General features: G+C 44.0%; 1 protein-coding gene and 1 non-coding gene across 2 annotated transcripts in view; both read right to left on the minus strand.

Annotated features, from left to right (window-relative positions):
* The window catches only part of SKI (SKI proto-oncogene), a 190,019-nt gene that overhangs the window by 91,685 nt on the left and 70,504 nt on the right, over positions 1 to 27,830 (minus strand). The window lies entirely within an intron of this gene.
* LOC134411659 (5S ribosomal RNA) lies at positions 1,562 to 1,680 on the minus strand. The gene has a single exon (XR_010026360.1). It is a non-coding gene; the product is annotated as a 5S ribosomal RNA (ribosomal RNA).

Here is a 27,830-nt window from a genome sequence, read left to right on the forward strand (position 1 = left end):
GGCAGATGGTACGTGCCACAGCTTGTCTGAGGCATAGAATATTTTCTCTCCCTCTCCCTAACATCAGGGTTGTAATGCCCAGATTCAGAGAGTTGACATGACCAAGAAAAGATTGGGGTGGGTGGGGCTGAAATGCTGCCTATTTCATTCCTGCCGCCCCCCTGAGATTTTATCTGCTCTAGCACAAAATTCCAGAGATCACCAGAGTATACATTTAACACACAAAATTAACATGCTCGATACATGCAGCTACGTCTGCATGTTTTGTGGGTAGAGCACAGGTTAGCGTGTAGAAGGTCTCAAGTTCAATCTCCAGTATCCCATATTAAAAGACATAGGTAGTAAAAACCTTCTGTGCCCAAAAGCCTGGAGAAGGTTCCTGCCTTTATGCTGGACTTTCTGGACTAGGAGGGCACTAAAAGCGATGGAGGTGAGATGGCTTTCAGCCCAGCTGTATCAAAAGGCCACCTGCCATGGTTTTGCTTGTGAGCTTTTCTGGAGGCATTTGGTTAGCCATGGTGAGAAGCTGGACTAGATAGGCCTTTGCTTTGATCCCGCAGGGCTCTTATGCTCTGCTGACTTTGGTTGGTCTTAATATTTGTAGGGATGCCAGTTTAGGGAAAGAGGCAAGAAGAAATCAAGCCATGCTGGGGCTGATTTCTCCCTCTCTCTGCATTACCATCCTGCAAGAAAGAAGGGTGATTCTTCAAACCAGCTTTAATTTATGCAAGAGGGTATACTAAAAGTGTGCCTTCTGAATTTCTGTTCACATGACACCCAGGGATCTCGTACTGCATAGCTGCTCTTCCATCACTTCCACTCCTGCCTTGTTGGTAAGGATGTATCGTATGCGTTTCCCATCCCTGCCAAGGTTGCATGAAATCTTTTTAAGGAAAGCATTGGAAAAGAACACCTTTAATCATCACTAACCGTAAACTCTGCTTTTATTCTAAGCCACATCCCTTCCTCCTGGAGGAAATGATTAGTTGGAACTACTTCAATCCAGTCTTGGGACTGGTTTTGGTACTTCAATTGCCCTAAAAGCACTAGTGCAGCTTTCCACAAACTGGTCCAGACCTGACAAGTTGGACTGCAATTCCCATCTGGAAGGCATCAAGTTTAGTGGGTGCTTTAGTGGGTGACCAGTGCAGGGCAATGATTGGGAGAGTGGAACCTGCTATCCCATCAACCATGATATTCTTTTGGAGTGCCATACCAGGAGAGGAATGGAGAGCACGGTGTTTTAAGCGGTTTCAGCTATTCCTGGAAAGGAGCTCTGAGAAGGTGGTGATGGGGGACTACTGATCTTTCCCACGGCCTATGGGGCACCACAAGATGCCATCTCGTCTCCAATGCATTTCAGCGATCTTCATAATAGTATTGGGGAGGCTGTCCGATGATTTGGGCTATGATTATTTATTTATTTATTCATTTATTTATTTATTACATTTTTATACTGCCCAATAGCCGAAGCTCTCTGATGATGCCCCAAGTTAGTTCAATGAAGTCTTCTAGCTTTGTAATCGAACACAAGATTTTGCCTGCAATCATTATTCCTCTAAGCCTACAGCACCCGGTATTCCCGGGCGGTCTCCCATCCAGGTACTAACCAGGCCTGCCCCTGCTTAGCTTCCGAGATCAGACGAGATCGGGCGCGTTCAGGGTAGTATGGCCATACTAGTTACTCTTTTTTGTAGCACTTTTGCTGGCTAGTGGCAAGCTTGCAGCGGGTATGTTATTGCTAATATGCAATAAAGTTATTTTCAATATTCCTCTAAGTTGCACCCGTCCTTATCCCAAGCATACATTTCACAAGCTAATGCAGGTATTATTCCTTGCATAGTCAGATTGAAGCTACTTAAAACAGATGCTGAAACAGGGTTGCTGTTTACTCTAATGTTTCAACCTGTCCTCCAGACAGCCTTACTAATAAGAGGTCTTGCCTACAGACCGTTCAAGGTTCAACCTTTGGCATCTCCAGGTAGAAGGATCAGGTAGCAGATGATAAGAAAGGCCTGAGGCCCTTGAAAACTGTTGCTAACAAGAGTGGAATTCTAGGCTAAATGAATAAATAGTCTGACCTGGAATAAGACTGCTTCCTATGTTCCTACATAAACTAACTGGTTCCATAGAAACACCTGCAAGATTCTTCTAGTTTTCCATTTGAAGTGATTAAGAGTGAAATACGAACTCTTGCATACTTCCTACTGCCATTTGAATTGATCCAAAGGAAGATATTTACCTCAGCCTTGTAAACAGACCCACAACGGTTATTAACCTGAAAATACTGGGCCTGTTCAGACAACGTGCTAAGACGTGGTTAGGCAGCTAACCCTTTTGCAGCAAATGGTTAGTGAGCATGTTAAACCACAGACATGTAGCCACTATGGTTAGGAATGCTTCACATGACACACTAAGCCATAACATTTAGCTCAAAATGCTTAACTACCATGTCGTCTGAACGGGGTCATGCTAGCTATAGAGAAGGAAGGCCTGCTCCTTCACAGCCAGCATGAAAATGCAGGCTACTAATCTCAAAGGACTCTTTTTTCCTAAATTACCAAGTGGTTTGGAGGACGAGGGATGGACCACTCTATCACCCCTGTGAGTTGGTCACGGCAGAAGGCCTTTTCCGCCATGCCGGCCATTTTTCAGAGATGGGCAGGCAGGAATATGTTACTTGGACAGAGAAAGAATGAGCTGATTTGGTATTTCCTATTTAAGGATATGCAAAAGATAATTGCCGTTATCCATATTCGGTATGTCACCCACGGAGACATGTTTCAATGTAACTTTTTTTAAAACTGTATAAACTGAGCATGCCAACTGGCTTCTTTTAGATGTCCTCTTGAGATAATGAGGTCCTACTGCAGACAGATCAAATAGGTAAGCACTGTAGATAGATGATAGACTAAATAATGTGGTTTGCGAGGCCAAAAAAAAAGATATAGCTGCCTGGCTAGACAGCCAGATAGGTAGACACACAGATTAGATGGCGTCCTATTTTAAGGATAACCAGGCACATTTCTTAATCACCTTCTAAACTGATCACACTTGAAAACATCCTAAAATAAAACTGTAATTAGGCTCAGAAAAGAAATCTGCATATAAATAAGGAGGGGAATGTCACCAAACATCATAGAATCATAGAATAGCAGAGTTGGAAGGGGCCTACAAGGCCATCGAGTCCAACCCCCTGCTCAATACAGGAATCCACCCTAAAGCATCCCTGACAGATGCTTGTCCAGCTGCCTCTTGAAGGCCTCTAGCGTGGGAGAGCCCACAACCTCCCTAGGTAACTGATTCCATTGTCGTACTGCTCTAACAGTCAGGACGTTTTTCCTGATGTCCAGCTGGAATCTGGCTTCCTTTAACTTGAGCCCGTCATTCCGTGTCCTGCACTCTGGGAGGATCGAGAAGAGATCCTGGCCCTCCTCTGTGTGACGACCTTTTAAGTATTTGAAGAGTGCTCTCATGTCTCCCCTCAATCTTCTCTTCTCCAGGCTAAACCTGCCCAGTTCTTTCAGTCTCTCTTCATAGGGCTTTGTTTCTAGACCTCTGATCATCCTGGTTGCCCTCTTCTGAACTGCTGTGTCTTCCTCATGCTCCTGAAACATTTTAAATGGGCCAAATTCAAAGAGAGAGAATGCTTGAGTGTTCTTGGAGCTAAGGGTATGCCATCTTGACTTGGCATTGGGACAGATCTGATTTCTCCACAGATCTGATTTCCTACCCTCACCTTTAACCCCCCCCCCCAAATTCTCCCAGCAACTGCAGCTGGGGATGTTATTACCGGGCGGGGGGGAGGCAGTTCCCCACTCCTTTCTCTACATTTTAAAATTATTATTATTATTATTATTTATTTATATAGCACCATCAATGTACATGGTGCTGTACAGAGTAAAACAGTAAATAGCAAGGCCCTGCCGCATAGGCTTACAATCTAATAAAATCATAGTAAAACAATAAGGGGGGGAAGAGAATGCAAACAGGTACAGGGTAGGGTAAGCAGGCACAGGGTAGGGAAAAACTAACAGTAGAAAGTAACAGTAGAAGTCTGCACAACATCAAGTTTTAAAAGCTTTAGGAAAAAGAAAAGTTTTTAGTTGAGCTTTAAAAGCTGTGGTTGAACTTGTAGTTCTCAAATGTTCTGGAAGAGCGTTCCAGGCGTAAGGGGCAGCAGATGAAAATCCCCTATATAGATTTAGCAGAAGATGTCACCTCTTTTGTAAGTAGCAGACACAGAAAACAAGCTTTACAGCTAAAATTCAAGGGGCTTTAGTTGTTTCAGAACAAGAACTGTGCCAAGACTGTTTGAATAAAGCTTTGTTCCTCTGTGGCATTCCCCTTGGTGGGTAACCCATCTAAACATGAGTCAAGAGCCAAGTGGACATGGTGGGGACAGAAACCCACCCTCCACAACCCACACAGGCAAATGTTCTTGTATTAAATATTAGTGAGGTGTCCAGCCACTTGCATACATGAAATTTATTTATTTACAGCAATTATAGAAGACAGACTAAATAGTGTGGTTTTTGTGAGTGAAGGCTACACACAGGAGGATTTAGTAAGGTGTCAATTTATTTAAATACAATCAACTAAAAGGTAGTTCACTAAATCATTTTTTTAAAAAAGTTAATTGGTTGACAGGCTGTTGATATTAAAGTTTACTCTCCCCAAATCAGAAAAACCCAACTTTTTCAGACTCCTCCAATGCAACAAAGGCAGAGAGATGCTTTGCCTTGTTTCTGTCACTGGGGCCCTTGATCTTCTTTAGGCAAAGCTAAGTCTAAAGAAAGGAAAGGAAATGTGAGCCAAGAAATCCTGGTTCCAAATTTAATCTCAGCCGTAGCACTCACAAGATGGCATCAGGTTTAGGGAAGCCTGTCTTCTTTCGACTCCAGCTCCCAACCCCATGTGCAATATGGAGATAAAAATGGCCCTATGTAAATTCAAGATAATGCTTGCAAGCTGTACAACCAACAGTGCTATAACAAAGCCTGTTACTGTTACTGTTACTGTTGCTGCTGAAGTTGTCGTTGTTATTTTACTGCCCTCACTAAGGAGCAGACAATACTATCTCCCGTTCCGCACTTATTAGGTAGGAAGGAGAGAGGTCACAGATTAATTTGCGCCTACGCCCCACCCGGCAAGTATCTTTCATGGCTCTGTACATCTCACACTGCAGAAACCCTAGACTTGGCCACTGCCACTTACAAGGTGTTTTTTTTAAAAAAAAAAAAAATCTAATATAAGCATCCGTCTGTAGCAAGCCTGCACAAGACATGCATTGAAAACGCTTATGCTCGCTCGAAATTGGTCGCGAATAACTGACATTGCAGTCTTACAAGGTCATATTTGAAAGACCGTATTCTCCCTTATGAGCCTGCCCGTGCTTTAAGATCTTCTGGAGAAGCCCTTCTTTCAGTCCCACCACCATCACAGGTACGCCTGGTGGGAATGCAGGAGAGGGCCTTCTCAGTGGCTGCTCCGGTGCTTTGGAACTCTCTTCCCAGGGAAGCTCAACTGGCTCCCTCCTTGATGGGCTTTCGGAAGCAGGCTAAAACTTGTTTGTTTCCAGCAGGCCTTTGGAGAGTAATTTGGTCCTCCATCTATGTTCATGGAATCATAGAATAGCAGAGTTGGAAGGGGCCTATAAGGCCATCAAGTCCAACCCCCTGCTCAATGCAGGAATCCACCCTAAAGCATCCCTGATACGAGGGTTGTCCAGTTGCCTTTTGAAGGCCTCTAGTGTGGGAGAGACCACAATCTCCCTAGGTAACTGATTCCATTGTTGTACTGCTCTAACAGTCAGGAAGTTTTTCCTGATATCCAGCTGGAATCTGGCTTCCTTTAACTTGACTTGTAATTTAACTTGACTTGTAATTTTGTAATGACTTGTAATTTTGTTGTGTATTTTAAGCTTTTTTTTTACAATTCTTTTCCTATGTTTTAAAATGTATGTTTTAAACTTTGTAAGACCGCCTTGAGGCCCAGTATTGGGCAAAAGGTGGGATACTACTACTACTACTACTAATAATAATAATAATAATAATAATATCCCAGAACAAATAAATGCAACCCCGAGATTCCACAGAGTAGCATGAACTTTTTTTTAACCAGGGTAATGTGTGAACGGGCCTAAGCCATTCCCCTCCAAAATGGGTCATTGTCCTGTATCCCCCCCCACAACAAGACATGCCTCTGTTGTAGACTGAGGTGTGACACTGAAATGGAACATATGCGGAAACGCAACTCAGAGAGAGACAAGTTGTGCTGGACGGTGTGTGGATGAGAATAATAGAAATGCAGCTCATGCATCACCTGTTTGGGGCAGTGCTCTTTCATTCATTTCTTAAGCGGATGTCTCCAAAGCACTCCCCCCAAAACCCACCTCAGACGGAATTGCCCGACGCTCCATTAGGAAGCCATTAAAAAGTGATCACGGCTGACAGCAAGGTGGAGGCCCAATGCAAACACGGTGCTTTCTTTCTGCCTCCTGTCCTCTCCTTAACCCCTGTTCTTGGCCATTCCTTTGGAGATACCTATCTTGCACAAACAAAATTACCTTTGATTGCACCAGCAGCTAAACTTCTCCAAGAAGTTCCCACTGCAGGGAGTGGCGGTGCCTTGTCACACAGACGTAAACAAAGGAGAACAGACGAGAAAAACAAGTTTTAATTAAAGTCACTTCTGCATAATCAATTCTCCCTTTCTTCGAATTACACTTTTCTAATACCCGTCTGAAACATCTGGCACAATCACAGGTTACACAAGAAGCAGCAGTGAAAGAAAACAGGTGGATGAACCCGCTTCTGCAGAGTTCTTTTCGAGTATACTGACTAAAGGTTAACTTCTGGAGTCGGTGACAAGTCAGGTAAGGAACCTGAGATAAACCGGTCAATAACACCCTGAGTTTACGCTCTGTCGTCAATAACACCCTGAGTTTACACCTGTCCTCAAAACACAGCTACTGGAGTCACGTAACTGAGTGAAAAGTTTATAAGGAAAAGGGGAGCACAAATTCAGAAACATACGTGTTCTTTTTTTAAAAAAAAAAATGTTAGAAAGTCCTACGATGCGATGAGGGAACAACTCTGAAGATTGGAAACTTGACAAGGAAGAAGCAAAGCTAAACTAGTTTCTGCTGAAAATGGAATGACATTTCGTCCTACCCACTTCCAGCAAAGCCTAAAATTTTACTTTATATGAACACAAGTGGCCTATAATTCCCTTATTTCACATTCTATCGGTTCGGTTTCTTCTGACATGTGCAACGTAGAATAAAAAGCGGTCAATTTTATGCTTGTTTTATACACGCAAAGAAACCTGCTACTTTCCGGATGAAAATGCTTTGAGACTGAAATAGTAGAAATTGGGGGAAGAGGGGGGGGATCTTTCTCAGATTCATGATTTAACAAACAACACGCTGAGCCACCTTTCGGAACAGCCTGAAAACTGGGTCGCAAAGGCAAGAGATGCCTATTTTGGAATTTACCACCACCAGCACCATTTTATATCAAGTATAAAACCCCACGCAATTTCCACCTTTCGCCATTATTCGAAGTGCACGACGCCCCTTCTGGATCCCTGTGTACTTATTTGCAGGCAAGGTCACTGTGGAAGAGCATGACAAAAAGTCAGCCTGGTGTGTTTTTTCCCCCTCCAGCCAAGCTGCAGGGAGGGGAGGGTGAAGAGCCAAGCTCAGGAACACCATTAGAAGTTTCTGCAGTCTAGCCAGGAGGCTGGGAGCCCAGACTGAGGCTGTTCCGTCCTCTGAGCACCCTCCCTCCACCTCCTCCCAGGCCACCACCCGCCTCCCCTCCGCTATCTCCCTCGTCTGCCTGGCCTGTCTGACGCCTCAGCGTAGCCTGACTCATTTTGCAGGCATTCTTAAAGCCACAGTAAGGCATTTGTTGAGGAAAGGCATGTGCGCACGCGTACAGACGCCCTTCCACAATAAAACGTATATACCGCGGCATGTGGTTTTCCTCAGCAATCTAGCAGGAGACACAAACATACTATTTTTTAAAAAAACCAATCTTATAGCATATCTATATCTATATCACACACACACACACACACATAATTATTATCACTATTAAATCTCACACAGTGTTGCCACCTATAATTAAACTGTTTCTCAGAGGTAAAAACACATCCGAGACTTGGGGCACTTTTAAAGTCTAACACAGCGGTTCTCAACCTGTGGGTCGGGACCCCTTTGGGGGTCGAATGACCCTTTCACAGGGGTCGCCTAAGACCATCGGAAAACACATATTTCCGATGGTTTTAGGAAACTGTATTGACTGAACTATGTCATGTATCATCTTTTGTATTATTAAAGCTATTGTTATGTATTATTTTCATTATTAGCAAACCATCCCATGACAATGGATCGTGTAGAGAAGAACGAAAATAATTTTATGGTTGGGGGTCACCACAACATGAGGAACTGTATTAAAGGGTCGCGGCATTAGGAAGGTTGAGAACCACTGGTCTAACAGATTCATTCTGACATAAGCTTTTGTCGACTAGAGTCCAGTTCAACAGATGCAAGACGGAAGACACTAGCTCATGAAAGCTTATGCCACAAACGGTTAGTATTTAACATGTCACAAGACTCTTTGTTATTCTAACACAGAGGTGGGCAACCTCAGGAGGTCGGGGGGGGGCAGGCGTGGAACTTTTGCCCCCATGGTCACCCACCGCCACACAGACAGATTCCTGACGTTGCACCCCCAAATTCAGAAGCAGCAAAAACACTGGCGGTTTCAGCAGGAAGCCACTACGGAGCAATAAAAGGGTGAAAGAACGCCAATATTTTTGTGGCCACCATGAATTCCAGGAACATGGTGTGGGGCAGCAGGGCCCATGGGCCATGTGTTAACACAGCCAGTGGTTCTCTTATTGTTCGCCAGCCAACACCCCTGAATTATACACCTGTCCTCCAACAACTGTATTCAAGGTCCGTGCCAGGAGACAGCTGCCTGAAAAAAAGTATTTTGTATGGACATATGTTGCGTGTACTGTTTTTAAAATATGTTCACACACTGCACCTTGTGGTAGACCTAAGCTATGTAAAGAGTCAGAGCTGTCATAACAAATGAGGCATCTCAAATGGGTGGATAACTATCAGTACATTCCTCTGCGTGTCTACTCAGGAGTAAGACCCAGGTGAGTGTGCATAGGATTGCAGCCTAATGCCCTGAAGTTCTGCTTCTGGGAAATGATTTCATAGATAGAATTGTGCCCCACTTGCTACAAAACAGCAAAAAGGAAGGGAAATTCCTTATCTGAGATAGCCAGCTTCTCTCGCCCACTCCCCGCAAATTGATATGCACCATTTGAGTGGGAGGGAACGAGAAAGGGATAGTATTCTAATTTGATTATTATTATTATTATTATTTATTTATATAGCACCATCAGTGTACATGGTGCTGTACGGAGTACAACAGTAAATAGCAAGACCCTGCTGCATAGGCTTACATTCTAATAAAATCATAATAAAACAATAAGGAGGGGAAGAGAATGCAAACAGGCACAGGGTAGGGTAAAACTAACAGTATAAAGTCTGCACAACATCAAGTTTTAAAAGCTTTAGGAAAAAGAAAAGTTTTTAGTTGAGCTTTAAAAGCTGCGATTGAACTTGTAGTTCTCAAATGTTCTGGAAGAGCGTTCCAGGCGTAAGGGGCAGCTGAAGAAAATGGGCGGAGCCGAGCAAGGGAAGTAGAGGCCCTTGGGCAGGCGAGAAACATGGCATCAGAGGAGCGAAGAGCACGAGCGGGGCAATAGTGTGAGATGAGAGAGGAGAGATAGGAAGGAGCTAGACCGTGAAAAGCTTTGAAGGTCAACAGGAGAAGTTTATATTGGATTCTGAAGTGAATTGGAAGCCAATGAAGAGATTTCAGAAGCGGAGTAACATGGTCAGAGCGGCGAGCCAAGAAGATGATCTTTGCGGCAAAGTGGTGAACAGAAACCAACGGACTGATGTGAGAAGAAGGAAGGCCAGAGAGAAGAAGGTTGCAGTAGTCCAACCGTGAAATAACCAGCGCATGAACAAGCGTCTTGGCGGAAGAGACAGACAAAAATGATTGAATCCTGGCAATATTATACAGGAAAAATCGACAAGATTTAGCTACTGCCTCAATATGAGGAATAAAGGAGAGCGAGGAGTCAAATATAAAGCCAAGGCTACGAGCTTCCTTGACCGGAGTAAGCGTAACATCATTGACAGTAAGAGAGAATGAGAGATGAGGGAAAGGTTCAGGGTTCTCAAAAAGTGCCCACAGCTTGGCCTCACCTGCTTTTTAGGATTCTGAATGGAATTCCCAACTTTTCAGCTAGCAATGGTTGTTGTACTAAGGGCAATGACCCAGTATATAAAGTCACACAAACAAAGAAGCATTTCAGCTAAAGGGTAGAGAGAAAGATACACATACGGGACTCCACCACACACACAATGACTCAACCTTAAGGACCCAGAGCTGCCACACAGAATCACAACCATCCCAGAAGTGTGGAAGGGAACTGAAGACCTGTTGAAGGCTAGATGATTTACCTATGTCCATATATATATATATATATAATGCAACAGACACAAAAGCACTGAGCTACCATACACCCCAGAAACCAAATCACTTTAATTTACGCCACCATCTCTGGTGCATGATGTTGACACATCGATTAAAAATAAGGAAAAACTTCCCGGCCGTAAGATCTGCACAACAGTGGAACAATCTTCCTATGGAGGTTGTGGGTTCTCCAGAGATGAAACCTCCAGTTTTTAAGAAAAGGCTGGACAACCACCTCTCATGGATAGTCTAACTGGTTGTCCTGCACGGTGCAGAGGGTTGGATTGGATGATCCTTGTGGTCACTTCTAAGGCCACAATTCTATGATCTCCCCCACCCCAAGGCTCTTAGGTATAAACTTTCATGGGCATTGTTCTATAAAGCTACAGGGATCCAAATGGCGATCTGAGGTCTCTTGGAATCCCACACTTTTGACAAGGTGGATTTCAGCTTTCCAATAGTAACTGTACTTTCCATTGTCCGATGGACACCATCATGAAACCCAGGTCCACAAGGATAACATTACATGGTTATGCTGAACCTAATGAACCTACCCAAACAACGGCCTTTTCGATAAGGGTGCCACTGCTGCATTCACCGGTCAAGTACAGTAAAACACAGTCTAAATACACACATTACATATTCTCCTCAATAGTCATCTGATTGTTGAGATGATGCAGGAGTCAAACCATTTGAACACATGGGTGAAACTATTATCGACATGCCATGTATAAAAATGCCAGCAGCTGCCTAGGAACAGGACACCAAACCCACAATTATCCGCAGCGGGTCCCTGCCTTTGCATCTGCACCCCAGATGTGAACATTCATCTTGAAAACACGGAGAGGATGGAGTTGGTGCGTTCCATTCGAGGGAGAAGGGGTTGAGGAGAGACGAGCTAAAGCAAAAGGCATCCAATTTTACACTGGGGTCACAAGACCAGGATCTCACCCAAAACTTAAGGTCACGTCTCCTCCAATGTTAATTTTCAGAGCCTCGGCACTGCTCAGCTTGCAGGGGGGAAAAGAGCGAAACACAGGAACTAGTGCAGAAAGTCGCCCTAGAGACGATTGTTACATGCCAACCGGAGGAAGTGATTAAAAATTAATGCAAGCTGAGAGAGAGAGACAGAGAGAGAGAGAGAGAGAAACCTGAACGGGTGTGCCCATCATCAAGCAGCACTTTCAGCCTGTCACCATCAGCTATTCTCTCGCCTCCTGCTTTTTATAACAGCAATCTCGTGGGAAACAGCTAAGGGACAGTTTCCAGATTCTCACAATTCACCTCTCTATACCTCTCCCCCACCACCACCACGAAATAGCCACGAAGACACAGCCAACCGCCCCTCCTCTCCAAAGATCTTATATATCTCCTTCTGGGGCCACAGCTGTGGGTGGCAATCTCGAGGTCTGGGATTTGAAACTGTTCGTCGTAACAATTATTCCTCCCAAACACACAAGGGTGGGTGGCCCGTCTCGAATTCAGTTCTTGAAGTTCACATTTTCGCTCCTTCCCCCAGCCTTTTCACATTATGATTGGAAATACATCATTAAACAACACTGAAAAGAAAGCTACACATCTCGTTTCTCAAGGTTCCCTTCTATGACCAGGCAGCTGGGGTGTGCAAAACAGAATGTACACTCAGCGGGAAAGTGAAAGGCCTTGTATGGCTTTGAACAAATTAAAAGAGAGGGCGTAGAGCCTATTTAAAAAAAAAATATGCAGCTAATTCTATGGTAATAAAACATTCACGATGACCGTATCTCTCACTGCTCCAGGTACTTTAGCTGACTAGCAATGAGATTTAGAGCATTAGTGGCAAAAACACACACATACACAATTCTCTCTCTCCCCTTTTTCTTTCTAATACTTTTATTCTGCAACACTGCCTTAAGCAGACCAAAGATTTTTTTGGAACCACTAATATTTGCATTAATTGACAAATAATATTTGCCAGATTAACTTGGTAAAGCTTAGGGCCAGTTCAGACAATACACTGTGGTGGTCATCACAATATCATTGTTCGCCCTCAGTTCACATTAAAATGAACAAATTCATGTAACAAATGTCGCTATATATTATTGGGGATTTAAAACACCCACCTCCACACACCCCAAATCTTCTTTACTTCTTTATTTTCTTCCCCGATAAGGTAACTAGCAATTTTACCAGATGGGGACCATTTCACAAGACCGTTTACCATGTGAATGCCAAAGGAAAATGCACCCTCCTTCCATTTCAAAGATGGCCATGTGAAATGACCCTCAATTTGTTCTGGGATGACAGCTTGACTCAAGCCCATTTTCCCCCCTACAAAACTGTATTGGGGTCATTTAGGATGAAAGATAAATAATTTAAGGTTAATTATGAGCACTGCTCCCCCTCCATTCTCTGTCTTGCATCCAACACAAAAGGCACAGGTGAATCTCGGAAGAGTAATACTGTTTATAGAAATATGAAAAAAGAAAACGGATTCCCTAAAATCCCACTGTCACTTTGGGATTCTATGTCCCTTGCCTCCTCTTTATCCAGTTTCTCCTCCCAAGAGGGGCTTTACGGTCATTTCACTAAGGAGTCAAAGCCGCTTCTGTTCATCCTGCAGAAAGGTCTTGACCTGCGACCCTTGCCCCCCCCCCCTTTGAATCTCTCCAACTCTACCGTCCACCAGCCCCTGTTTCAGGGACGGCAATATTTTATGGTTCTGCCTTGCGCTTGTGGGTAATAAAATTGCTTATATAGCTGGGCTTGCTCTATTGTGAATGAGGGGGATTTGGGTGCCAGGCTGAGTTGGATGATTGGATTCACACATAACAGAGGCAGTTTGTGGGCCTCATGTCAGGTAGAATCACTGCAAAGTTTCAACAGTGCTGCAAATGGGGCCAACAATAATATTGGCAAGCTAAATCTGAAGCCCAGATCAGTTTTCATGTGGGTAAAATATCTTGATGGCATCCTTTTGAAGAGTTCCACCACAGAGTTGCAGCAGATTATCTTGGTATGTACGCCACGGCAACTCTAAGATGAGGCAACTGCACCCCAAAATAAAAATAAAAATAATTTCAGCTAATCCAGATCTGGTCTATTTAACCTGCAGGGTATGGACCAAAGCACCTCTGGAGGTAAAATGGAACAATTTCCTGCTGAAAAATAAAACAAAAACCATGCTGTTGTAGGATTTCAGGGCATTTTGTAGTTTAAAAGAGTGTTCCATTTGAGGAAACCGTTCTTTTTCACAAGCTTTTGAGGACCCGTGCATAGGAGACTCTAGTACTCGATTAAACAGAAAAGGAACTTTGGATCCATTTCAAACATTCCTTTTTTTCCTCTTCTGAGATAATGTGAGTACAAAAAGCACATGCAATAGCTTATTGTTTGAAGTGCGGCTCAAGAGCGTCTGTCTGCATCTCTGCATTCTTGCCACTACAAAATACACAAGTTGGGAAGATAATATGTACAAACGGGTTTCCCAACTTGTGCACTGCCAAGCCAAGTCCTCCATGAGGTAAGGTTTGGGGACGTTTAGCTTAGGAAAAAAGGGAATAAGTGGAGACACGACAGGGGTATATAACATAGGGTGGTGAAAGACGAGAGAGAGAAAAGTGTCTACCTCCCTCATTCTACGAGAACCTAGGGTCATCCAATGAATCATAGAAGGGGCCTACAAAGCCATCAAATCCAACCCCCTGCTCAATGCAGGAATCCACCCTAAATCATCCCTGACGGATGGTTGTCCAGCTGCCTCTTGAAGGCCCCTAGTGTGGGAGAGCCCACAACCTCCCTAGGTAACTGGTTCCATTGTCGTACTGCTCTAACAGTCAGGAACTTTTTCCTGATGTCCAGCCGGAATCTGGCTTCCTGTAACTTGAGACCATTATTCCGTGTCCTGCACTTTGGGAGGATCGAGAAGAGATCCTGGCCCTCCTCTGTGTGACCACCTTTCAAGTATTTGAAGAGTGCTCTCATGTCTCCCCTCCATCTTCTCTTCTCCAGGCTAAACATGCCCAGTTCTTTCAGTCTCTCTCCATAGGGCTTTGTTTCCAGACCCCTGATCATCCTGGTTGCCCTCCTCTGAACACGCCCCAGCTTGCCTGCGTCCTTCTTGAATTGTGGAGCCCAGAACTGAACGCAAGCTGAATGGTGGAAGATTTAGGGTAGACAAAAGGAAGGCGTCCCTCACACTGCGCATAGACAAACTATGGGATTCGCTATCACAACTTGGAAAGCTTTAGAAAGGGATTAGACAAATTCAAAGATGAATGGCTACTAGTCAAAATGGTATCGGAAGAAATATGCCTCTTTATATCTGTTGCTGGGAGGATGCAATTGCACTCATGTTCTAATTGTGGGCTTTCCACTGTGTGAGCAGAATGCTGGACTGGATAGGCCTTTGGTCTGGTACAGCACAGCTCTTAACTACTTATGTTTACCGAGAGACTGAACCTGGACTTCAAATAGCTTGTGGGATTCTGGCCAAACTTTTGGTGTGGGAAGGTAAGGGGAGTGAAACTTCACAGTCTTCTTCATTTTATTTTTGAGATGTCTGACATTCGTGGCAGAACTCTTATCACCGCCCAATGTGAGAGTAGATTTTTTTTTTTAAATTCCAGTTACCATGACAACAGAGCATATCTGTGTGTGCGGGGGGGGGTGCAACTTGCAAACTTGCAGTGGGCACATTTTGGAGAGGTGGCAGTGGCAGTAATTGTTGTGTGTCTATATGTGTATTCATGCACACGTCTCTTGGGCACATCAGAATGAATGACTAAAGAAAAGCGCGTGGTCACTAAGATAGAAATAAAAGTTATATGGAGCAAGAGGGTGCAAAGATTATGACTACATCTCTTATGAGCAGGATCCGGTTTGATTGCTTTGGAAACATCATAAACTTGCGAACAGCAGACACCATCTTATAATTCCTCTTCAAAGCTACTTTCTAAGGGCCTTCGCTTTGTTAATTCAGGAGGACTTTAAACCCTGAGCAAGCTTTCACAGAACTTATACGTAACATAGGCTTGGAGGTGGGGTTGAACATCTCTTATTCAAAGGAAGAACAGTCATGTTGACCTGCCTCCACAAGCCAACACATCCTTCTCTTCCATTCCATTTTTCCCGGTACATACATTGCATGCCTTGCAAGGGAAGGTTGGGAACGTGGAGCCAAAATGCAGATATAAGAAGAGCCCTGCTAGATCAGACCAAGGGACCATCTACTCTAGCACTGTTCACACAGTGGCCAACCAGCTGTCAGCCAGGGACCAACAAAGCAGGACAAGGTGCAACAGCACCCTCCCGCCCATGTTCCCCAGCAACTGCCTATCACTAAGATGTTGCTGTATCCCATGTGATAAACAACTGTTTCAAGTTGGGGGAGGCAGAATGACACCACTCCCCCAGCTCTTTGTGGGCTGGATGGGCATGTCCCCTACGCCTTGCTCACCCAGTTGGCTCGCCAGGAAATCTCCACCATTATCTCCAGTCACAATCAGCGAGAACAGTGTGGATTCCTCTGAGAATCCAAGGAGGCTCTGTGGGCCAGCTAGGGAACCTCCGCAGGCCGGATCATGCCCATAAGCCAGAGGTTCCCCATCCCTGGTATACACACCTGCAGTAAATAGTCCATATATGCTGCATAGTCCTATCTTGGGTGCTATATTCTGGGAGTATGGGAAGCTGCATAGGTCAGGCTATTTTCCTATTTTAGGGACCTCCTGGAACAATGGTGGAGGAGCTGCAAGGGAAGGGGAAGTCAGCAAAAATTGCTCCCCACCTTCTTCCAGTGGGATACTCACTGGATCGCGGTCCAATCCATGAAGAGAAGGAGCCATTCCATTTTGTTCTGACTTTATACTGTTAGTTTTACCCTACCCTGTGCCTGTTTACCCTACCCTGTGCCTGTTTGCTTTCTCTTCCCCTCCTTATTGTTTTATCATGGTTTTATTAGAATGTAAGCCTATGCGGCAGGGTCTTGCTATTTACTGTTTTACTCTGTACAGCACCATGTACATTGATGGTGCTATATAAATAAATAATAATAATAATAATAATAATACTGTTCTGACTTTATACTGTTCTGACTTTATACTGTTAGTTTTCCCTACCCAGTGCCTGTTTACCTTACCCTGTGCCTGTTTGCTTTCTCTTCCCCTCCTTATTGTTTTATCATGGTTTTATTCGAATGTAAGCCTATGCGGCAGGGTCTCGCTATTTACTGTTTTACTCTGTACAGCACCATGTACATTGATGGTGCTATATAAATAATAATAATAATAATAATAATAATAATAATAATAATAATAATAATAATAATAATCTCTGTATGCCCTTTGGGAGAAGATGGTCCTTCCCATCACTGACCCCTGGATTTTCTGCATACAAAGCATGTGCTCTACACACAATCATCCTACCCCCAATGTAGGTAGGATGTGGGCACGTTGTCCAGTCCACAGCTTCTAAGAACAAAGCAAGAACTCAGCGAGGAGGAGATGTATCTAAAGTTGCTATGACAAATGTAAACAAACGAGTGAACCAGAAACCGCTGGCTACCTAAACAATCCATACTCACGTCCAAAAATGGGGGTTTGCGGGGCTTACAGTCTAGGTACAATGAATCAGCATCTCTCTCTCTCTCTCTCTCTCTCTCTCTCACAAGCCACCACATGTGAATGAGCATCCACAGAGTAAAATGGAAAAGTTGCTAAATTTAGCTAAATTTAGCTAAACACTTGTGCAAGTGTTTGCACAAGTGCTTCCATTATCAACCTCAAAGGTTCTCACAGAAACGTAGTGCAGGATTTGAGTATATCTGTACTTAGAATCACAGACTCATAGAATAGCAGAGTTGGAAGGGGCCTACAAGGCCATCGAGTCCAACCCCCTGCTCAATGCAGGAATCCACCCTTAATTTTCTTTTGACAAGAAATCCAGGCTATTTGGACCAGGGCCAGATTATCAAACAGGCTAACACGATCCTGGCCTAGGGGCTGTGGTTTTCATAATCTGACACGGGTGAAGTCCAATTTTTTTCCTCCTAAAAATTACCAGGTAAAGGAGCCTGTTTTACTGTCCTGGCCTAGGGGCCATGATTTTCATAATATGGTGCTGGTTTTGATTAGGATGCCAGTGATGAAGAAAGAAATAATTAAAATATAGGCTATGAACAGGCTCTGATTTGTACAACAGGAACAAAAGTGTATTAAGTGGGCTGCTGAAACCCCCAGCAAATTTCAAGCGGCCTGTGAGGGGGAAAAGGTTTAAGAACTGATCTATTTAAGAACTGCATTGCTTCACCTCTCAGTTGGCGTAAATACATACAAGAATTGCTCAAAACACTCACATTAAATCAGTTCAAATACACCTTGAAGTTAAAACATGAGCGAAGCTTAATTATTTATTATCCACTGTATAACACTGCTTAATTATTTTATTCCACTTCAAAACCCTGCATAATATTAATTTATTCTCAAGGACCTTAATAACCTAATAATTTCTTAATTTAGATTTGTTGTTCTTTTTTTTTTTTTAATGCGAGTTGGGGCGGAGAAATTCCTTCTGTTCTTTCTGTTGTGGGTTATGAATGCATAAACTGGATTGCAGCATAGTAGGCAGTCCAGAGTTCATTCTTATCTATGGCATTGCTTGCCTCTTTTACACATTCCAGCCGAGTCCTTACACTTCGCTGACTGTAAAGAGCACTCCAGCCTGTAACTTTAACCCTTGAACAAGCTTTCAAAGAACTCCTTCTGACTGATAAGCAGCTATTTCTTCATTAGCAAAACAGGCTTTTCCGAAAACTACCTCCTCATCTCATGTAATCATTTGTACCGTTCTCTTGCCCCCTTTACCAATGACACCCATGAAAAGAAATAGCTGGTTCTCCTCAGCCACATCTGTAGCCATTGTTTAGGCTTGCCAGATGTTCCTCTACACCCAAACCCTGACAGGCAATTCTTTAGAAACGTAAGAAGCTGCCTTATACTGGGGCACTGGTCAGACTATATGTCCATCTAATCCAGTATTTTTGTTCTGACAAGCAAAAATTGTCAGATCTCCAGTAGGGAGAAAACTTTCCCAACACCTGCTACCTGGCCCTTGCAGCGGAAGTGGGGGTGTTGGAGAAATCCATTTGGGGGTGGGGGCGGGGTGTTCAGCGCTTTTTTCTAGGATCGACCCTCCAGATTTGGTTTGGGGTTCCACTGTGGTGCCCAACTCAAACTGCAGCACATCGCTCCACTTTGCTGACTTTCTGGGAATTCTGCTCCCCGGGGGGGGGGGGGGCAGAAGGTTCTTCAATCTGTGTGCATTTCTGAGCATCCTGTGCAACTTACGCCCAAAATGTGTGCATTTTATGCAAATGACAGCCCAATTTGTGTAGTTTGTGCCAATTGCTCCCAAAAATGTGCGAAAAAGTTCCTGGAGTTCAGGAAGCAGCTGCAAAGTGAGTGGTATACGGCCCGGAACTACCATCGAGCCAAAAGAGAACTCGATTTCCTAGCAACGGGTTGAACCTGCAGCCTTCCAGTTGGAGAGTAGGTGCTCCATGGTCGCGCTGTGAACCCTCACAAAAACACATGGAAGAGGTATTGTAACAGGACAAACTTGAAGCTGTTCAAATGTCCAATTGAGTCTAACTTGCTGACAAACCCATCATGCAAATCTGTCTCTCTTGGAGCCCAAATGCACTTGTCCCTAACTCTCGGGAGTACCACAGAGTTAGAAACTGCAAAGTCTCACTGTCCTGCTCCATATTCCCTGGGGCCATGCGTGATCCGTGTGATAAATATTCCAACAAGTCAATGCCAGAGCAAGGCTGATTTCCCGTGGGGAAGTCGTTCTCAGACGCACCCCGATGGCCAGCTGTACCGTGTGTTCAAGCTCCAAAATAGGCAGTGGGGAAAAGAAACGTAACAGCTGTTCTTGGTTTTAAAATGATTTGTGATTTTATAACGGTGCTGCACTGGCCGTATTTTGTTGTGACTCCATTTGTCTTGATTCCTATAAGCTCACCACAAAACTTTAGTTATAGGGAGGCTATGTTGTATTCTTGTGTATATAAAAATAAATAACAGCAGCATACTTCCCTAGCAAGAAATTTGGGCAGTATCACTGTGAAGGTATCGCCAGATCTCAGTGCATAAGTACATAAAAAGTATGATGTTGGGTCAGACCAAGGGTCCATCTAGTCCAGCATTCTGTTCACACAGAGGCCAACCAGCTGCCCACAGGGTGCAAAGATTATGGCCATCTCTTATAAGCAGGATCCAGTTTGATTGCTTTGGGAACATCATAAACTTGGGAACAGCAGACCCCATCTTATAATTCCTCTTCAAAGGTACTTTCCATGGGCCATAGCTTTGCTAATCCAGAAGGCTTTTAAACCCTGAACAAGCTTTCACAGAACTGGTACGTAACATGGGCTTGGAGGAGCGGTTGACCTGCCTCCACAAGCCAACATCCTCGTCTTCCATCCCATTTTTGCCAGGACATACATTGCATGCCTTGCAAGGGAAGGTTGGGAATGTGGAGCCAGAATGCAGATATAAGGAGAGCCCTGCTGGATCAGACCAAAGGTCCATCTAGTCCAGCACTCTGTTCACACAATGGCCAACCAGTTGTCTACCAGGGACCTACAAGCAGGACATGGTGCAACAGCATCCTCCCACTCAGCAACTGGTGTATATAGGCTTACAGCCACTAGAAGTAGCATATAGCCATCAGGACTAGTAGCCATTGATAGCCTTCTCCTCCAGGAATGTATCCAACCCCCTTTTAAAGCCATACAACTGGGTGGCCATCACCACATCTGGTGGTAGTGAATTCCACGGTCTGACTATGCGCTGTGTTATCCGCCCTGAATCTCCCCCACCAATCAGCTTCATGGAATGAGGTTCTAGTATTATGAGAAATGAAGAAAAACGTCTTCTTATCCACTTTCTCCACACTATACATCATTTTGTACACCTTTTTCATGTCTGCCCTTACTCACCTTTTACCAAAGCTAAATAATCCCAGCTGTTGTAACCTTCCCTCATAGGGGAGAAGCTCCAACGCCTTGATCTTTTGAGTTGCCCTTTTCTGCACTTTTTCCAGCTCTACAGTATCTTTTTTTTAGGTGCACTAACTAGAACTGTAAACAGTATTCTAAGTGTGGTTGCATGCACAGGGACACCAGTATCTCCAATTAGAAGGATGAGGAAGCAGGTGATAGGAATGACCTCTGCCTGACATCCTGGAGAGCTACTGCCAGTCAGAGCAGTCTATCTCTTCTTGATCGTCCCAGAGTGCGGGACACAGAATAACGGGTTAAAGTTACAGGAAGCCAGATTCCGGCTGGATATCAGGAAAAACTTCCTGACTGTTAGAGCAGTACAACAATGGAACCAGTGACCTAGGGAGGTTGTGGGCTCTCCCACACTAGAGGCCTTCAAGAGGCAGCTGGACAACCATCTGTCAGGGATGCTTTAGGGTGGATTCCTGCATTGAGCAGGGGGTTGGACTCGGTGGCCTTGTAGGCCCCTTCCAAATCCACTATTCTGTGATTCTATGACTATTTACCCAAATAAAAATAATGCCGCTTCAGGCATGCTATGAAAATAAGACCCTCAAAGACCAATGGCAGCCATTTCTTGGGAGAATCAGACATCATTATACTTGAAAACTGGACAATAAAGTAGTTTAAGCGCTTCTGATCTTTTCAGAGTAAGGGCAAGGGGACCTTTAAAACAACCCCACTAGGTTCCCAAAGACTAGAATTTGATGACTGACATTGCAAAGGGCAGCAAAGGGGTGATAATGCAGTCAACTAAAATGTCATAATGTTTATGGTGGAATATAACCTCACAAGTGACATGAGACAAAAAGGCTCTCCCTCTTCAAGTCTACTGGACACAGTCATCTGTGTAAGGAGTGAGAGATTTTACCCAAAAGGTGACAGCTCTGATGCCAGGAGACAGGTGTGAAAAAACAACGTCATGTAGGCTGGCTGCTGCTTCTTTTTTAAGCCATTAAAATCCAAATGCTATTTTTCCAGTGCTGAAAACAGATAATCCATAATGCCAGGAGATCCACAAACTCCCTAAACCTGTGGGAATAGAGCTGGCGTTGTTTTGTGACCCTATAACTGCAATCACTGACTCTAACAGGTAATGTTATGGAAAGGGCCATCTAGATACCTGATGCCATTAAATGAGCCTCGTGTGGCGCAGAGCGGTAAAGCAGCAGCTTCTGCAGCTGAAACTCTCCCCACGGCCTGAGTTCGATCCCAGCGGAAGCTGGTTCTCAGGCAGCCGGCTCGGGTCGACTCAGCCTCCCATCCTCCCGATGTCGGTAAAATGAGTACCCAGTTAGCTGGGGGAAAGGTAATCACGGCCAGGGAAGGCAACGGCAAACCACCCCGCTCTAAGGCCTGCCAAGAAAACGTCAGCGAAAGCTGGTGTCCCTCCAAGAGTCAGTAATGACTCAGTGCTTGCACGAGAGGTTCCTTTCCTTTCCTTTATATATTTTATATGGCTGTGGGGTTTGGTGGGTTTTATAGGTGTGATTTTTAGCAAAGAAGGAAGTATATAAATATTAACAAACAATAATGTTGCTTTGGGTTTCATCCTGCTTAATTAGCCTGGCTTATCACGTCTCCTTTTCTGTTACGCATGCACACACTTACGTACAGCGCTACCTGGTCAACTTTGTCCACTGATCTGAGATGTCTGGGGCATCTCCCCAATTTTCAATGTGCAGAGGGAGTTAAGCAGCAACGAATCCACGTTAAGGAACCATGAGTGTGTATTTGGCTTCTGGATGATCCCCTAGATCTCTTAAGGCTTGACTCTCAACCCTCCACTGTCAAGTGGAAGCATGGCCGGGTGCGGGTGCTTAGGCTCTCATTCTGATCGGACAGTCAGTATTTTAAGCATTCATACCCTTGTGGATGTTGCGATGTTTTCCCACAATGGTTAGCAGGTTATATCTCATGTGTAGCACCTCCCCAAAATGGTGTCATGTTAGCACTGCAAGGACTTCAGTCCAAATATTCAGAATTCGAACCCAATCTCAATCCAAGCAATGCATATTTCTACCAGAACGCACACAATTTTTATTCTTTTATTTCTGGCCAACGAAAACCCAGACACCCTCCGTCCTGCCCTTTTTAACAATCTAGAATTGGCCTGTTTGGGAAATACGTTGCTGCCTTCATTATAAAGAAGCAAGTTATATATTGAAAGTTCGCTTATAACAAACATGAACAATGAGTGAAATCCAGCATAAGTCTTACTGAGAGTAGACCCACTGAAATGAATGGTGCTTAATTTAGTCAGGGCGAAATCTGATTCATTTCAATGGGTCTACTCAAAGTAGAGTTTACGTCCGATTTACCTAGTGTGGCAAATGTCCCACAACAGAAGGGAAATAAGCTTCTGTGATATTCTAATGCCTTACAGGTGCAATTCCATATAGGTTTACTTACTCAGAAGTAAATCCCACTTTCATCACTGGCACTTATTCCCAGGTAAGTATATTTAGGAGCCTTCTTGACCATCCCTCCCCCCCCCCCATTTTTTAAAAAGTGCTGTAAGGAAGTCGTAGGACTGCTAAGCTGCCAGCTGGTCCCTCTTGAGGTGTTACACATGCCAGCCTCATCTAACGCGGAGGGAAACTGCTCAGGCATATCCTCCTAAGGTCACTCAAAGGCTGAAATATATTTTCTATTCAAGAGTGAGAGACATTTATCAAGGAAGAGGCAACCACCACAGTGCAGGTAGAATAAATAGTAGAGCATCACTTACCTGTATAACATCCAGCACATGAAGAGAAGGATAATGCCACGACCGGATGGAGAAGGGAAGGCGGGGAGGAAAAAAGAGAGAAAAAGAGAGAAATGTGAGCTATACAAAACAAAAAAGTGCAGGATTTATTTATTTTTACTGTACTTTCAAACCACCCAATCACCAATGCTCTCTGAGCAGTAAACACTACATTAAAAAGACAGTACAAACATTAAAACAGCGCAGGATAAAATCAAGATAAAATCAGCAGCGAAAGATAAAACCATTATTACATCATGAAACCAGGTTAAAACCAGCAGTAGAATAAGAGTACTAAAAGCACTGAAAACAGTTGTTAAAAACGTCTAAGAGAATAAAAAGGTCTTCACCAGGCATTGGAAAGACCATAACGTAGGCGTGTCAGTGACAGACATCCCTGAATGTGGGCTATTTCCTCCGTATTTTTAAAACAGAAAGCGGAGAACACAAGCTTGCAAATTTTAGGTCAACCTAGCACAGCTATGGTCGCAGGGGCAAGTTGAGTTGCAGCCAATGTCAGTTCTGAGTTTTGGGGGACCCTTCCCTCCCTGGGCCCAATCCACACCACCGCCGGAGGGAAACCTTTCACTGCTCGTTCGCTCGAGAGGGCAGATAATGACACCTCAACAGCAAGGGCAAGTGGCAATTGGGCCAGTAGGCTTTTGGAATTGGCAATAGGCTCCTTAGTGGACCATGGGCCTCCGCAGAAGTCCAATGGATGTTCCACCAGGAGCACATACATGCAGGGAAGTCACCACCTGTCTTTTTCTCCTTCTTTCCCCATTCCTTAACTTTGCACTGTAATTGGTATGTTCCTCCATCCTCATATAAAACAATAAACAAACCTCCAACCACCCTTAATTCCAGAGAGATAGCCATGTTAAGTAGGGTGACCCTATGAAAAGGAGGACAGGGCTCCTGTATCTTTAAGAGCTGCACTGAAAAGGGAAGTTCAGCAGGTGTCATTTGTATATATGGAGAACCTGGTGAAATTCTCTCCTCATCACGACAGTTAAAGCTGTGGGTGCCTTATTTATTATTTTATTTATTATTTTATTTATTATTTTATTTATTACGTTTTTATACCGCCCAATAGCCGAAGCTCTCTGGGCGGTTCACAAAAATTAAAACCATGATAAAACAACCAACAGGTGAAAAGCACAAGTACAAAATACCGTATAAAAAGCACAACCAGGATAAAACCACGCAGCAAAATTGATATAAGATTAAAATACAGAGTTAAAACAGTAAAATTTAAATTTAAGTTAAAATTAAGTGTTAAAATACTGAGTGAATAAAAAGGTCTTCAGCTGGCGACGAAAGGAGTACAGTGTAGGCGCCAGGCGGACCTCTCTGCCTGGCGCCTACAGGCAGAGAGGGACCCTGCCCTCTTTTAAATCTGGTCACGCTAATATAGCTTCTGCAGCTTTATCTGGTGTGATGAAGAGGGAATTTCACCAGGTTCTCCATATATACAAATGACCCATGCTGAAATCTCCTTTTCTATGGAACTGTTAAAGATACAGGAGCCCTGTCCTCCTTTTCATATGGTCACCCTATGTTAAGTCTATAATGAAACACTGGACATTCTTGTCCAAAAACAAATTCTTTGTGGCATAAGCTATTGGAGCCCGCTGACAAAATGGAGACCGTCTCACAAATGTTTATGGAAAACGAAGAACCTATCAGACTTTATGGTGCCACAACTTTGTTTTAGGCCATGGATTTCCACCCGAATTAGTAATTCCATTTTCTGTCGCAATTCCATCTTCATCTCCTTTCTACGCCAGCTAAGAACCTCCCCTAGTGCCCTTGTCTGCCCTATTATTACCCAACTTGTCAAGGCAAAGTGATGCAACACAGGCCAACAATGCATCCCGATGTTTAAACTTTATGCCAATTTAAAAACATTTGCAACTTGCACCTAAAAACAACAGAGACCAAAGTGGATGGTTGTAGTTTGACCTACATTTTCAAAACAAATCTGGTTTAAGTAAATCCTGAACTGTTGTTATTATATCTGGAACAACAGCAGCTTATAGTGAAGGATCTTGTTTTGGGGAGGTTTTGGCAAGCTGGGAGACCAAATCTCTTCTTCCCTTGATGTACGTGACAAGAGACGTTAAAATCCCACAACAATGGGTTTCAGAAGATTTCGGGCCTCTTATTTTTCTTTTTTTCTTTTTAAAAAAACTTCTCAGTTCTCAAGCACTTCAGCAAACAAACCATCCTATCTTAAGTAACCAACTAACATGTTAAAGAGTGGGCGTTCTTTATACTCGCCGTCCAGCCGCTGAAGAAATAAAGGGATCTTGAGAAAGACACCAGAGAGTGTCGTAAAAGAGAGAGAGAAAAAACACAGGACCCATCCCTGACCTGTCTGATACCTCTGCTGATGACTGTAATGAAATGCAAGTCATGAGAACCCAACGGAGGAAAAGTAATAAAAGCAGGTAGGGGAGGCCATGCAAAGGCTATGACCTTTTGAACTTTGGGGGCATTTTACAATGGCCGAGTTGGGCGACGGCGCATTTGATGGGCAGAGGAGACGTTCGGAGGGATAGAAGCACACTGCAGAGTAGGTGGGAAATTTTAATGCCCATGGGGGGGATAGCGGATTTGCTCACAACGCACACTTTCAATTTTTCTGAAACAGACGTTGAGAGATGGGTGCTTGGTAATGCTATCCCAGGGACTTCATCACAAACATCAATGCCTAAACGTCCAACATCGTTTCATCCTGTAATAAAAGGAACCTAAATTCTACACAAAAACATGATAATTTGGTGGGGAAGCCTACACGCTTCTTCTTTGCTGTTCCGAGATCTTTCGATTTATTTCAGTTACACAGTTTGTAGCAGGAAGATGCTGGGTTAAAAGTACACTCGCTTTCAAATTTCTGCCAATGTCCACTTGCCGTATTTCTTCGATTGTAAGACGCCATCGATTGTAAGACGCACACTAATTTCAATACCACCAACAGGGGAAAAAAACCTAAGACACATCCACGATTCTAAGATGCACCCCATTTTTAGAGATGTTTATACGGGGGGAAAGTGTGTCTTAGAATTGAAGAAATAGGGTAATAAATATAGTTCTTTTGCATGCTTACTGCTCACAAATAGAGGTTGGACAGAAAGGCTACTTTAGGACCATGTTGATTCTCAGAAAAAGGGTTTAAAATACCCCCTTCCCCAGCTGTTCACCAAGAATTCCAGCTGTACACCAAGCAAAAATCCCAGAGTTGCCAATATGCCATTTCAGAGCCTCTCAATCGTAATAGCTATACATGATCAGATGCTTTAATAAATGCAAGGTACTTCTATTCACATGATTTGTTGGGTGAACCATTAGAACGGATGTGTTCCCCACCATATAGTCGAGAAACTTAGCTTTTCATAAAGTTGAGGTTTTTTAAAGAAAACAACACACCAAGGGGCTGTGAGTTATGTGTCACCCACACTTAATTTAAAACAAAAAACAAATCCACATCACAAAGTAATTAGGCAGCCAAAAGCCGGCACCAGTTAAGACTGGGAGAAGAGACCAGCTGCTAGCACAAGTGATTTCTGGTGTCATCATGCATGAGTACACAGTCTTCTTTTTTTTCACTAACCAAGGATGGAAGCCAATTCCATGCTTTGAAACGAAGTTGTGCAGCGTTCCTATGCTTGCACGTTATTAGCCAACATTGATAATGGCAGACCAGAATAAATTAATGAATTCATCTGTGGTAAAGTGAGGGAGGGAGGAAGCAGCAGCCAGGCACCTCTCCACTGTGCCTGGATCCAGCTCCAGCTGAGAGCCCCCTCTCTCCTGCTACCAACTGTCTCTGCAGAGGCCACCAGTGGGGGAGGAAGCAGCAGCCAGGCACCTGTCCATCGTGCCTGGGTCCAGCTCCAGCTCAGAGCCCCCTCCCTCCTGCTGTCAAGTGTCTCTGCAGAGGCCACCAGTGAGGAGGAAGCAGCAGCCAGGCACCTCTCCACCGTGCCTGGGTCCAGCTCCAGCTGAGAGCCCCCTCCCTCCTGCTGTCACCTGTAACTGCTGAACTTTCCAACTAAGATTGTAGTGCCTGAGTTTGCTTTCCTTTCCCTCCTCCTCCTCCTCCCAATCCCCTTTCCTTTTGTGTCATGTCTTTTAGATTGTAAGCCTGTGGGCAGGGACTGTCAAGAAATACTTTTGTAAGCCGCCGTGAGAGCCTTTTTTGGCTGAATGGCGGCATAAAAATCCTTAAATAAATAAATAAATAAGGTGGTGCTGATGCTTAGAAACTGAGCTTTGTTCATCAGTCAGCAAAGGTGCATTCTTCTTTCAAGGTTTTATTAACAACAACAAGCTGACCCAATAAAGAGGAGGACGCAACACCTAGCCTTCTGGCTGTAAAGCCATTTAATTAAATGAATTAAAGGTGGATGTTTTGCTTTTTTGCTGATCATCTTACCGCCAATGGCCTGTTGACTTG

The sequence above is a fragment of the Elgaria multicarinata genome, chromosome 20 (genome assembly GCF_023053635.1).
Source record: "Elgaria multicarinata webbii isolate HBS135686 ecotype San Diego chromosome 20, rElgMul1.1.pri, whole genome shotgun sequence".
NCBI classification, from domain to species: domain Eukaryota; kingdom Metazoa; phylum Chordata; class Lepidosauria; order Squamata; family Anguidae; genus Elgaria; species Elgaria multicarinata.